This window comes from Tupaia chinensis, unplaced genomic scaffold (genome assembly GCF_000334495.1).
Source record: "Tupaia chinensis unplaced genomic scaffold, TupChi_1.0 Scaffold000515_1, whole genome shotgun sequence".
NCBI lineage: Eukaryota > Metazoa > Chordata > Mammalia > Scandentia > Tupaiidae > Tupaia > Tupaia belangeri.
The window spans coordinates 8,178,682-8,193,654 of NW_006160028.1; positions in this window are offsets into that span (position 1 = coordinate 8,178,682).

Below are 14,973 nucleotides of genomic sequence, written 5' to 3' on the forward strand. Positions count from 1 at the left end.
CCACCTCCAGGGGCAGATCGCTTTCCAGATATACTTAAGAGTTTCACGTCCTCTTCCTCTTCTTCTTCTGACTCTGCATCTTCCTCCACAGCTACTAAGTGCTGTCCACTAATATGCACAGGCCCTGAACCGCACTTCAACCTTAAGACCACAGGTGGTGCTATTTCAAAGCCCCCAAGGGAAACCGTTGGCTGTACAGACATTCTCAGTGTTGCCAGTGTTACTGTAATTGGACTGCCTTCATCATTCATTGCCTCTGCTTCAACAATGTGCAACTCATCCTTTGCACCAGCCCCTAAACTAACCGTTCTTAAAGATAACTGGTGTTCATTTCCATCATTACCCACTTTAAAGTGATAATCTTTGTCGGCCTTTAGTTCACAACTGAAAAGATAGTTCTGGGGCCACAGGGGGCTCATGTCCATGTCCATCGAATCTTCCATGGGGTGGTGGCATGCACTTGGGTGGGTGAGAAGGCGGACAGAGGTAACCGACTACGGCTACCGAAAACAGCCGTGCAGGACAGAATCACTCCAGCCCATTTCTGTTTTTGGTTTTTTTTTTGTTTTTTTTTTTCAGTGTTTTTTGCTATAGGGCGCATGCGCTCACCAGAAAGACAGAGACAGACAGAGAGACAGAAAGCGAGAAATCACCCCAGGGGAGTGGCCACACCGCAATCCCTTCTCCTCCATTCTCCTCTCAGGATCTTGGACACGCATGCACACGTGCCCAGCGTGAGTTTAAGCCACTGGGTCCAGGACTCAAACCGTGGTCGACTACGTGGGAGTCCAGCGACATAGCCATCACAACAACTGCTGGTCCCCCGTTTTTTAAGTAGCAGTCATCCTACTGAGTTGTGAGGTGGTCTCTTGTGGTTTGATTTGCATTACCTTAATGATTAGGGAATACTAAGCATCTTTTAATATGCTTGTTGACCATTTGTATATTTTTGAAGAAATGTCTATTCAAGTCCTTTGCTCTTTTTTTTTTAACAGTTTTTTTTTTTTTTTTTTTTTTTTTTTTTGGGGTGTGGCTTCAAAAAAAAGAAAGAGAGAAATCATGGCCCCCTCGGTTAATGGCCATACCACAATCCCTTCTCCATTCTCCTCTCAGGATTTTGGGCATGCATTCATACACACCTGGCATAATTTTCAAGCCACCAGAACTTGAACTGCAGTTGGCCATGTGGGAGTCCAGAGCCTTAACCACCGTGCCATCTGCTGGCTCATCCTTTGCCTATATTTCAATTGAGTTGTTAATTTATTGTACTAACTGCCTTCTGGCTAGATCTCATGACCTGGAGCCTCGTCTCCCACCACATTACTTTAGCAGCGTTAGCAATCCTGCTTTCTGCCTTCCCCATCTCCAGCGTGTGCCCTCCCTCTGGCCTTCCCTCATCTACACCAGCACATTCTGTCCTGGCTTTTGCTTTTCCCAGAGTATTATCAGCCTGTTCCTGGAGGAGCAGTGGTTTGCACGCCGCTCCTGCCATCCCCCATCTAGTTGGTTTGCAGTCTAGTTGATGTCCTCTTCCCCATGCCCTGCCCAGCTCCCCCAACCCAGGCTGCCCAAGGCCAACCCCCCTCTGGCTCAGGTTCATTCAAGATGAACCTGTCCAGCAGCTGCATGCTCTGGTGGGCTCACAGTGAGTGACAGGAGACGTCCACTCATGCAGATTTGAGGCCCAGCCAAGAGCTCTGATAGGCAGAGACAGGAGGCTGGCAGCAAAATCTGAGAAGTGTGTGGACCTTGAAGAGTGAGCAGTTGCCAGGCAGAGAAGGGAAGGGTGGGAAAGAACAGTTTGAAAAGATCTGGGACACAGAAATGTTTGTGCATGGGTAATGGCGAGAGCAGGGAGGCCAGAGAGAGGCCCGGAGAAAAAGCCGGAGCAGTGGCCTTTGATGGTTTAGTCTCCACAGCTAAGCCCTGAGTTCTAGAGAGCAGATCTGTTTCTGGCTGCTCCTTAGGTGCTCCAGGAGGCTGTGTTGACTGCACTTCTTGCTGGCTTGCAGGCCGGGGCTCTGATTCCATTCTCCTCCCTGCCTCCCTGCCTCCCCGCACCCTCTCCGTGGTTACTGTTGGGTCCTCAGACTGCATGAATCGCATCTGTAAGACAGACCGTGATGGGGGTCACCGGGTCCCTAGTCCCTTCCCACCGTCTCTTCCTGTCTCACCAGCCAACCACCTCTCTCACTTACCTGCTTCCCATGGCCATGGGAGTCGGGGAGAGGGGACTGAGGAGGACAGCAGAGGTGCAGAAAAGCGAGGCCTGGCCGGACTGGATTGAGCTACATAGCAGCCTTAACGTGCCAGGTGTGCACATCATTCGAAGGCCCAGGCTGCACTACGGTTTGGAAAGTGGTTTGGCAGACGTGTTCATCTGAGCACTGTCTGCTCTGATGGCCGTGTCTGCTTAACCACGATCCAGTTCAAGGGGGAAAGCTAACATCTTCCTCTAACGTCCATTTACTTCTCTGTGTCTTGGTTACATCGTTCTCATTTGGAATAATTCTTATTTTAACTCATTTATTAATATTTCTCTACTACAAGTTTTAACATTTTAAGTATTAAGATATCTCCAGATCTGGTGCCACCAGGTGGTGTAGTGGTTACGGCGCTGGACTCCCACATGGCCAATTGCAGTTCGAGACCTGGCAGTTTGAAACTCAAGCCAGGTGCATGTATGTGCGTGCCCAAGATCCCCAGAGGAGAATGGAAGAGAAGGGATTGAGGCGTGGCCATCCCCTCTGAGGAGTGATTTCTCACCTTCTGCCTCTCTGTCTCTCCAGCAAGCATATGCATGTTATAGCAAAAATCTCTCCAAAAAAAAAAAGAAAAAATTGAAAAAGATATTTCCAGATATATCATTCATGCATTCATTCATTCAAACATTTGTCAGCAAATATTTTCTGCATTTCTGTTGTACCCCTGGCAGTGTGTCAGGGGCCAGAGGTACACGTATGAGCACAATGGAAATGAGTTACCACCATGTGGAGGTGGCCTGAGTCAGACAAGTTATTATTCCAGTTATTAGCCCCCACCAAAATAAAAAGCTGTGTTTTATTTTTTCTCCCCTATAAGACTTTTCCATCTTTGTCAAAAGAACATTCTCCTTAAAAATCTCCCAGAACATAGAAAAATAGAATCTTCAGTTCATTTATAGTTCTGGCTCTTGAATGCAACCACTGTTTAACGTCTTTAGTATTTCTTCTCTTTCTTTTTTTAAGAAGTTTGCCAAAGGGCATGTATGCTCACCAGAGAGAGAGAGTGAGAAAACATCCCCATGGAGAATAGGCATGCTGCAATCCCTTCTCCATTTCTCCCATGCGTAGTGTTTTTTCAAGCCACTGTGTCCAGGACTCAAACCATGTCGTCGGCCATGTAGAATCCAGCAGCCTTAACCACCACACCATCAGCTGTTCATCTTGGTGTTTCTATCCTCGTGTCTGTGTGTGTGTGTGTGTGTGTGTGTGTATGTTCTGGGGTAGAGAGTTCAATGTGCTCACTTCATTATAGATTCATAAGCATTGAGTACGTGTTCTAGAATATTCTCATTCTCCTTTGGTTGGCTATGGAGGTAGTCTTTGTTTTCCCTTTTTTATTCTGATTGACAAAGCTAACTGTGCTAAGTCTATTTCTGTTTAATTCACCCTTCTCAGTGCTTAGTGTTTAATCTGGTCCATTCCTTGAAAAAATAACAATTGGGCATTATCCTGTTTTAGCAAAATACTTATTAAGCACATCTACACATAAGAACTTTTTTCTTGAAATACATGCATCTCTGTAAAACTAAAATCCTTAATGAGGCCTATTATAAAAGCCGTATTGTACTTAATTCTATTTAAGTAGAGACAGTTCAGAAAAGTGGGTATTTCTGCCACTGCTCATATGACCTTAGGCAAGTCCCCATCCTTCCTTGGCCCGAGTGCCGCAGACAACAACAGAGGGCGTTGGGCCACACTCGCCAGCTCTGCTGCCTGTGTTCTGTCTCGGGGGAAGGCTGTCAGGGAGGCCGGGCTTCCGCTTCCCACAGCTGCCATTCCCCACTGGCTGCTCTCCTGTGTCTCGCACCTCCCACCCACAGGCTCCAAAAACCTAATTTGGCCCCCAGTCCTGCTGCTTGTGTTAACTTCATTTTAGCCTTTTAATCTTTCATAAGTCTCAGTTTCCTCATCTTGAAATGAGGGTAGGAGGGCCAGCTGGTGGCGTGGTTAAGGCAGCTGGATCCTACATGGCTTGGAAAGCATACCAGGTGCATGTGCATGTGTGCCCCGAACCCCAAGAGGAGAATGGAGTAGAAGGATTACAGCATGGCCATCCCCCATGGGGGCGCTTTCTCACTTTGCCCCTCTGTGTCTCTCTCTCTGGCAAGTGCATGCGCCCTTTGGCAAATGAAAAAACAAAGAAATGTGGGTGAAAATCGTGAGAGCTGATGTGTCGGAGCTGAGAGGTATCCTGAGTTAAGTTTCGCTCCGCACCCCACCAAGTTGGAGGTGAGTCCTCGGCTTTGCAGACCTCGTCCTGTGGAGGCGGTGAAGGGGAGGCGTCAGGGTGTGCTGGAGGACAGGCAAGCCAGGTTCAGGTGGCGAGCCGCGAGGCTGGGTAGGCAGGACAGGGCACATCTGGACACACGTGAGCCCAAAGCCCCTTGGTTTGGTGTCTAGTCCTCCAACCTGAGGAGCCCTAAGGGCTCCCTATGGAGCTCCATGGCATGCCTGTCAGTGAACTTCTCGTTTTAGCTGTCATATTTTTCAGTCCTAAATTTTCCATTTATTTCTTTTTAATATTTCATTTCTCTGTGGAGATGATCTTTCCATGCGCTTGAACAGCGCGTTCCTACTCGGTGGGGCATGATGAGAAGAGCTGCTGCAGGGCTCCGGTATTCCGCTGTCTGCCTCATCGTGCGGTTGTATCTGCTGTTGTCTTTTGTCCTTGGAGATGGGAGACTTCCCTGGTTCTTTGTTTATTGGACAGTTTTGGTTGAATCCACTGTGCGGGATGTCAGGAGACTCTGGGTCTTCTTTCCAGCCTACGGAGTGTTCTTTCCGTCTGTCTCAGTAGGGCCACTGCCAGGCTCAGGCCACAAGGCCCTTTCTGCCTTTTGTGAGCTCTGGCTCTGGTGTCATCGTGGTTTTCGTCTTTGTAGCGCTGTTTGGACTGTCCCTGTGTACACCTAGGAGAGACAGAGAAACACCCTATAGTAAAAATCTCTCTGAAAAAGAGAAAGAAAATCAGGTTCAGAGGAATTGAGCAATTCGTCCAAGATTGCACAGCAGGTGAGGGAACAAGAGCAAGATTTGGACCCAGGTCTGCCTGTCACTAAAGCCTATTTCCCACTATAGCTTGCTCTGCAGGTGTTAGTAGGTTATAGGGAGTTACAGGGCCACTAGGCCATGGCCGGGTTTTTCTATAAAAGAATAAACCTTATTCTCCTCCTGCGAGGCCACAGGGTAACTGTGGGAACCTAAGGCTGAGAGCAGCCCAGCCTCCCTGGGGAACCTCCACTGCCCTGTAACTGCCCCTGCCCTCAGAGCCTGGTTGGCAGGTAGAACCACAATCCCAGGCCCCCTTCCTCACATGTCACCTGTCCAAGTGACCGTCCACCATCACACACCACAAACAGACCTGGGTCACACAAGGCAGGCTTGAATTGGGAGGTGCTGGCACAAGGGTCCCCAGAGGTACCTCCCAGCCCCAGCCTGGGTCTCAGCAGTAGCAAGAGAGCTCCAGCCTCCAGCCGCTGCCAGACCGCCGGCATGTCCTGCCCCACCACCCTCTGGGCGCCTGCAGTCCTTTCCTGGACCCCCTCCCCAACACACACACACACACCCTCGTAATTTTTTGGAATGAAGGCGAATGCAGACAGCCTTCAAACCAGTGGATGCAAACTCCCTCGTTCTCAGCTGGGTCTCTTTCCTCAAATCTGTGAGCTCGGAACGAGAGGAGTGGGTCTCGGGCCTCTGTGTCCCTCCCCATCTGCACTGTCACCGCCATGCCTTACCAGGTGTCTTAGCATCCGTGGGCTGATGCATTGGGCTGACTTGAAAGGGGACACCTTGAGAAGTGACCAAGAGCAGGCACCAGCTGCATGCCAAGGGCGTGACAGTGGCAATGACTGGCCTTTGTGGCTCTGTATCTCAGAGAAAGGAGGAGCCGGCTCCCATGGGCCCATCGGACACTCGGGGAGTCGGGGCTGGGGGAGGGTGAGTCCCTGGATTGGCGCTGACGGCAGAGATCGGACTTGGAGCTGCTGGACTCCGCACGCGTTCCTGTGCCCCAGTGGTCCTCCAGCCTGGCCCCCATTCCATTCACCAGACAAGGTCTAAAAATCCGACCCCTGGCTCTCACCCCGAGAGAGTCCGCGGTCTGGGACAGTCAGACTTCTCGTTTGCTTTTCAACGTTTACTTATTTATTTTTCCACGACACAGAGACAAAGAGGAAGGGGAAGAGGCAGCCCTGCAGGGCCTGTCCTTCCGCCCCAGCCTCCCAGCCGGCCGGGACCACAGGCATGCTGCCATGTCCCTGTCATGTTCAAGCCCAAGTTGGTCCATGATCCTAACCTGGCCTCCCACATGGCTCTGGCATTGCAAGGTAGCACCCTACTGCCCGTGCCACTGTGGCTGGGTCCAGACATTTAGTTTTTTTAAGAGGTCTTTTTCTTTAGGGTACGTGCCCCCACCAGAGAGAGGAGACAGTAAGGACAGTGGTGAAATCACCGCATCACTTCCTTTCCCCTTCCCCCTGGTGCGGGAGACTGGCGGGGAGAAGGCCACGCTGCAATCCCTTCTCCCTTCTCTCGGGATTGGGGCACACATGCACATGCACCCGGCATGAGTTTTAGGCCGCTGGGTCTGGGACTTGAACACAGTCGGCCATGTGAGAGTCCAGCAATGTAACCATTATGCCATCCGCTGGTCCCCAGACAGGTTCTTTAAAATACTCTCCATGTAGTTCTAATGACCAGCCAGAACCCAGAAGCATCGCACTTCACTTTGAATTAACTTGTCTTTGAGCAAGGATTTGGCTAAGTTTGGCGAGGGTAAGTAGGAGAGTGGAAGGCATGGAGGTGAGCTGAGACGGAAGGAGTGGGGACCACAAACGCCTCCCCACACTGAGCTTTGCTCAGGAGGGCGGAGGTGGCCGGCTCTGCATCTCTGCAGTGCTTGCGCCCTCTGCTGGTCGAATCCTGCTTATTCACTTCTTGGGTGGGGCTGAGACTGTGTTGAGAAGAAAGCTCAGCACATTGTGTTGCTCTGGATCCTCCAGGAAACAGCTGTTGAGATGGGGGGATTAAATACCCATGGATCATTACATACCCATGGATCGTATTAGGGGAAGTAACTGTGAGAGGAAACAGGGCGGTGGAGAAGAAGGGAGAGCCATCAGCATGGCATGCACGTACGAACCTGAGTGTGGGAAGGGCAGAGGGAAGATGGACAGGAGTGTCCTGGGCGCTGTGTGGTCTCAGGAAGGCCAGCGCCGTCAGCCCTTGTCTGGGAGCCAGCACCCATGCATTCGAGGGCTGCAGGTGGGGCCGTGGCAATCCCAGTTTCACTGCCATAGCTATCTCACCGTGACCGCTAGGCACCTAGGCTTGCTTCCTGGGGATATGATTACGAGCACGTCCCCCAGCCCTCCCCAGGCCTCCGCTTTCTTGTCTGTACCCTGGACACAGCAAGGACGCTTGCCAGAGAACTATCCTTACGGTGAGGGGAGCGCTTAGCACAGGGTGCGGATGCCATCCTCACCTGTCCTTCCTCTGACCTTTTCGCTATGCCCATGACATGTGGAAGCGTGTAAAGATGCAGTCTATCCCATGAGGAACTCTTCCCTACCAAGCAATAAATATTGATGGGCATGACATTTAGAGTTGCCCAGTGGGCCATGCGGTGGGGTGCTCTGACGGCCCCCTCCCTCTCTCCCCCACATCCAGTGGGGAGCACAGGCCCTTCCATCTACCCAGGGTCTTAGCTCTGTCAGATTTTCCCATTCCTGGGCCAGTGGGCAGACTTCGGCAGCTGCGTAGGATGGAGATAGGTCGAAAGAGAATGGCCCCCATGTCCAGCCTTGGAAAGGAACCTCTACAAAACCAGCAAGCCTTTCTTTTGCCATCACCGACACCTCACAACATTGGTGCAGTGTTATGCTGAGAACATCTCTATTTCTTCCCCTTTTATTTTCTTCTTTTTCTTTTCTTTTTTTTTCTATAGAGCATATACCCTCTCCAGAGATTGCAGAGAAGTGAGAAAGCATCCCCTGGAGGGATGGCCACGCCGCAATCTCTTCGCCTCCACTCTTCTCTCAGGCTTTTGGGCACGCACACACACGTGCCTGGTGTGTTTCTCAAGCCACCGGGCCTGGGACTCGATCTTACAGTTGGCCATGTGGGACCCAGCCACCTCAACCACCATGCTACCTGCTGGCTCACCCCTTTTATTTTCCTAGAGAACCCGCTGCAGGAAGGGCATGGGTGGGGTGAGCACACCGGTCAGTGAATGGATTGGTAGGGGAGACCTCGAGAAGGTTTGGCCAGGCTCAGCAGGACCAGGGTGCCACAGAGGTGGTCAGGTGAAGGTTGATGTGGTGGGTGCAGCGAGGGCCAAATGTGGCAGTCGGGGGGCGGTGATGGGGAGGAGGTCCCTGCGTGTCCCCAGCAAGCAGAACTCAAGGCCTAAGTAACGTGCCATGCAGGAAGAGTGTTGGTTGTGACAGACTCGGTGCCATGCAGGAAGTGTGTTGGTTGTGACAGACTCGAAGGGAGGGAAGACACCCCAGGGCGGCTGGTCCTGCTGTCCTGTGGTTGTGTGGCAGATCAGGCAAGTTGGTGCTGGAGCCACACCAGGCACCAGCCCCAGCTGGACCCATTGCCTGGGTGCGCCCTTCTTTCTCCCCAGGACAAGTTTGACCTTGGCCATGCCAGAGTGGCCCGGAAGCAGCAAGGTCCGGGGCCAAGTCCTTGCTCTGCGGCCCAGACTTTCTCCCTGTCCTCCTGATGACCCTGTCGTCTCTGCCACCCCAGGCTCCCTGAGCTGAATGACTAAGTGCACAGAAACCTCCCAGGAAGAGCAGAACCCCGGCCAAGTTCCGAAATGGAAACCGAGCCTACAGAGGTGTGGTGGATAACCTGGGCAAGGGCAGGTAGAGGGCAGGCAGAGGGAGCGGGCACTGGAGGGCCGGGGAGGTTTCCAGGGACTGGAGGCTCCGTGGGGCAGGGCCAGGATTGTCTCACACGCCAGGGCCTGCCAGTAGCTGGCCCCAGTAAGCACATGAAGAGCACCTGTGGACTGTGACTCGGCTGAACAAACTTATCTAGAGGGGCTGTAAAAAGGACGGAGAGAATGGGGTCAGACACAGGAGCTAGCTCTCTTCCTAGGACAGACACAGCCTTTGGACAACAGAGGCAGGAGCTGTTTGCTTTTTGTTTTGTGTTTTAGAGATTTTTACTATAGGGCATGTCGCTTGCCAGAGAGACAGACTGTGAGAAATCATCCCCCAAGGGGAATGGCCATGCTGCAATCCCTTCTCCTCCATTCTCCTCTCAGGATCTTGGGAATGCATGCATATGCACCTGGGGTGAGTTTAAGCCACCAGGTACAGGATTCGAATTGCAGTCGACTACATGGGAGTCCAGAGACATAGCCATTACGCCAACTGTTGGCCCTGCCTTCTCCTTCATTCTCCTCCTGGGATTTTTGGCCACGCATGTACACAAGCTGCTGGGTCTGGGACTCAAATCGTGGTTGACCTTGTGGGAGTCCAGTGCCTTAACCACTATACCGCCTGGTGACCCTGAGGAAGATGTACACAAGCTGCTGGGTCTGGGACTCAAATCGTGGTTGACCTTGTGGGAGTCCAGTGCCTTAACCACTATACCACCTGGTGACCCTGAGGAAGGAGCTGTTTTCACCCCACAATGGCAATCTTTTAAGCAAGTCACAATGGGGACCAGCAGTTGGCATAATGGCTATGTCGCTGGACTCTCATGTAGTCGACCATGGTTTGCATACCAGACCTGGTGGCTTAACCTCATGTCGGGCGCGTGTGTGTGCGTGCCCAAGTTCCCGAGACGAGAATGGAGGAGAAAGGATTGTGGGAGGGAAGACACCCCAGGGCGGCTGGTCCTGCTGTCCTGTGGTTGTGTGGCAGATCAGGCAAGTTGGTGCTGGAGCCACACCAGGCACCAGCCCCAGCTGGACCCATTGCCTGGGTGCGCCCTTCTTTCTCCCCAGGACAAGTTTGACCTTGGCCATGCCAGAGTGGCCCGGAAGCAGCAAGGTCCGGGGCCAAGTCCTTGCTCTGCGGCCCAGACTTTCTCCCTGTCCTCCTGATGACCCTGTCGTCTCTGCCACCCCAGGCTCCCTGAGCTGAATGACTAAGTGCACAGAAACCTCCCAGGAAGAGCAGAACCCCGGCCAAGTTCCGAAATGGAAACCGAGCCTACAGAGGTGTGGTGGATAACCTGGGCAAGGGCAGGTAGAGGGCAGGCAGAGGGAGCGGGCACTGGAGGGCCGGGGAGGTTTCCAGGGACTGGAGGCTCCGTGGGGCAGGGCCAGGATTGTCTCACACGCCAGGGCCTGCCAGTAGCTGGCCCCAGTAAGCACATGAAGAGCACCTGTGGACTGTGACTCGGCTGAACAAACTTATCTAGAGGGGCTGTAAAAAGGACGGAGAGAATGGGGTCAGACACAGGAGCTAGCTCTCTTCCTAGGACAGACACAGCCTTTGGACAACAGAGGCAGGAGCTGTTTGCTTTTTGTTTTGTGTTTTAGAGATTTTTACTATAGGGCATGTCGCTTGCCAGAGAGACAGACTGTGAGAAATCATCCCCCAAGGGGAATGGCCATGCTGCAATCCCTTCTCCTCCATTCTCCTCTCAGGATCTTGGGAATGCATGCATATGCACCTGGGGTGAGTTTAAGCCACCAGGTACAGGATTCGAATTGCAGTCGACTACATGGGAGTCCAGAGACATAGCCATTACGCCAACTGTTGGCCCTGCCTTCTCCTTCATTCTCCTCCTGGGATTTTTGGCCACGCATGTACACAAGCTGCTGGGTCTGGGACTCAAATCGTGGTTGACCTTGTGGGAGTCCAGTGCCTTAACCACTATACCACCTGGTGACCCTGAGGAAGGAGCTGTTTTCACCCCACAATGGCAATCTTTTTAAGAAGTCACAATGGGGACCAGCAGTTGGCATAATGGCTATGTCGCTGGACTCTCATGTAGTCGACCATGGTTTGCATACCAGACCTGGTGGCTTAAACTCATGTCGGGCGCGTGTGTGTGCGTGCCCAAGGTCCCGAGACGAGAATGGAGGAGAAAGGATTGTGGCATGGCCATCTCCCCTGGGGGGTGATTTCTCGCTTTCTGTTTCTCTATCTCTGTCAGGCGAGCGCACGCGCCCTATAGCAAAAACCTCTTAAAAAAAAAAAAGTCACAATGGGCCAAGGGAAGGATCTTGAGGATGCACTGCAGAGAGGGGCCTCCCACCCGTCCTGTGCCCAGAGCCTGTCACCTATGCCCCACACAGCATCCAAGGGGGGATTACTGAGGGGATTACATGGAGGATGCGTTTCTCGGGACGCCCTGCACGGTCATTTCCTGCTGCAGCTTACTAACCACATACTTTTCAAGGTGCACACCTGCATGGCCTCCTATGGGCTGCCCCTAGCTGCATGTGGTTATTGACACTTGCAATACGGTTAGACCGGACTGAGATGTGCTGTCAGTAAAAAACACACCTGATTTCAGAGACTTAGTGAAGAAAAGAATGCAAAATATATCATTCATCTGTCTGATATTACTGTGTCGAAATGACAATACCGTAAATACATGGGGTTAAATAAGCTGTGAGAAAGTAGTAATAGTAATAGTTCTGTCTCTTTTTACTTGGAGTGTGGTGAGGCATTTTGGGTCGTATGCATGGCGTGGCTCGGTTTCTGCTGTGCAGCACCGCCCTGCATCCTGTTCTGCATAGAGCTGCCTCGTCCTTACCACGCCGCATGGTGTAGGGTTGCACGGAGCCGCTGTGGTGAGGTTTCAACATGGCAAGTTTCCAGTGACAGCAGGATCTCTGGAATTAGTCCTGGGAAGCAGGAGTCTTCATCTCAGAGTTTAAGGGCACAAGGGGAATTCCAAGTGGACCTTCCAGGTTGCAGGTGGTGGGCTGACTTAGGATGGGACACACGGATGGCACACCGTGACCCAGATGCCCTCGGGGTGTGCGGGGTGTGCTGCAGGAGAGGACCAAGACTCAGATATGGGGACAGTCCACAATTAGGAGGAGAAGGAAGAGGAAGCAGGAACCAAAGGGCCACTCAGAGAGTGACTGAAGAACAGGGTTTCTCAGGACGACAGAGGTCGAAAGATGACAAGAATTTTCCAGAGGTGGAAGTCTAGGGTGGGTCCACATGCCAGTGACAGGTGGCCTCTAACTTCTGCTAAGAGTCTTCAGATTTGTGACCTTTATTATTTATTTATTTAGGGTTTTGCCATAGGGTGTTATGTGCTCAATGGAGAGAGACAAGAGACAGAAAGAGGGAAAGTGAGAAATCACCCCCCATAGGTGATGGCTGCGGCGCAATTCCTTCTCCGTTCTCCTCTCAGGATTTTGAGCGCGCACTCACACATGCCTGGAGTGAGTTTTCAAGCCGCCCAGGTCTGGGACTTGAACCACAGAGTTGGCCATGTGGGATTTAATACCTTAACTACTATGCCGCTTGCTGTGGCCCCCAGATTTTTGGTTGTTAAAAAAATAATCATTATGTGATTTTAAAAAATGCATAAACTATTTTCATGGTAATTATGTATTAGTCAGTTAAGATGGTTATTGAGACCCTTTTGTGTGCCCCACCCTCTCCTAGGTATTCAGAGGTAAATAAAGAGTCGAGAGTCTTGCTCTCAAAAAGAAGCTTCTATTTTCATGTGGGGAAATAAATAATCAGCAAGCAAACAAATCAGTAACATTTCAGGTAGTTTGAAGTAGCAAAAATTAAATGCGATGCAGAATGGCTGGGGAGATGGCATGATCAAGGAAGGCCTTTCTGTGGAGGTGACCCTGTGGCACTTGACCAGAAATATAAACAAGGTGTCACCCAAGTGACCCCTGGAGAGAGGTGAGGGCGAGAATGCGGCTGAGTGTTCCAGCTGCTAGGAGAGCTCATGTGCGCTCGGTCCTGTCTGGAAGATGGGGAAGAACTTCAGAGAGAACGTGGCCCCTGGAAGAGTCTTGATCATGGGGGCGGAACCTAGAGTGTGGGATGCAAGATGAGGCTGAGAGGCAAACACACACATATCCTGGAGGATTAAAAGCTTTAAAGGTGGCATGGACGGTAAGGTGCTGGATTCCACATGGCCGACTACGTGGTTCAAGTCCCAGACTCAGTGAATTGAAAATCACACGTGTGTGTGCGTGCCCCAAATCCCAAGAGGAGTCTGGAGGAGAAAGAATTGTAGTACGGCCATCCCTCCGGGAGGAGATTTCTCACTTTCCTTCTCTGTCTCTCTCTGGTGAGAGTGCACATGTCCTATAGCAAAACCAAAAACAAACAAGAAGTCATAATGGGAAACGTGGACTTTATCCTGCGAGCAGTGGGCAGACATTGCAGGGTTTAAGTCAGAACAGAGACACTATCAACTTTGTAAATAAGGATGCGCACTCCCACTGCTGTGTAGAGAATGGATGGAGGGACAGGACTGGAGGCAGGGTGGCAGTGCAGGGCTTTGGGGTAGTCATCCAGGTGAGGGGGAAGAGGTATCCTGAGGTGACCATAGAGCATGGACGAGGCGACAGAGAGAAGAGCTTTAGACGGGGACATGTTCACCAGACTTCCATCTTGTCTGACTGGATCTTGACAGAGGTCAAGAAAGACATCTGAAATTTTTGATTTCATTGCAGGATGGCTTCGGTGCTATCCAGACTCTTGGTGTTTTGGACAAAAAATTGAATAAAACACACCAATAGTAAAAGTAAAGGAAGTTTATTAAGTAAAAGTGAAAGTATACTCTCGAAAGGTAGGAGAGGACCCCAGCAGAGAGAGTGGCTCAAAGGGGTGCTTACTGCCCAAGGGTTTATAACTCCTTAACTGGGACCATATAGGTTGACCATTGGCTGGGCCCACCGATTGCTTTCATCCCATTGGCTGTATAAAATGTGACTGGGCCCGCTGATTCATCTCATTAGCTATCAGATGTGGCTGGACTCACATTACCGCCAGTGGGGAGTTCTCTGCCCTGATGGTTTTTCTACCTAGTCACATAGGCAGATGCTCCTGCCCCCTTACCCCCTTTCATTTTCTAGCTTTCTTCCTATCCCAGTTGGAACTCTAGATAAAGGTTCTACTCAGCAGGTACAGAAGACAGAGCAAGAGCCAGCTTGGGATAAACAGGCTGAAGTTTATGCACGTAAAGAAATATTTGATCATAGAAGGAATGAGGTGCAGGTGCATGCTACAACATGGATGAACCTTGAAACTGTACTAAGATACAACAGGCCACATATGCAACGATTCCATTCTATAAAGTGTTCCGAATAGGCAAATTCAGAGACAGAAAGTAGGTGAGTGGCTGCCAGGGGACGGGAGAAGTGGGTACAGGGTTGTTGAGGGGGGGATACAAGTTTCTGAAATGGTGAGGGTTGCGCAATATTGTAAATATCCTATAAACTGCTAAAGGCCAAGTCACTCTTCATGGTAACTATTAGACTTCTTTGCAGTGCAGATTCTTCCCTGTCTAAGCACTAGGAGGTGATCTGAGTTCTGAAGAGCCACTAGGAGGTGCTTTAGGAACCAGCTGGACAAGACTATGAAGGGGAACAAAGTGGGCCAGCCGTGATCACAAGGGAAAATGGTCTCTATGTGGACTCAGAAAGTTGAAGGAAGGAGGATGAAAACTATGCTTTTGAACCTGTCTCGGGGTGATTCCATAGCCCCAGATGAAGCGCCTGCCATAGGCCAGACCCTTCCTGAGTTCC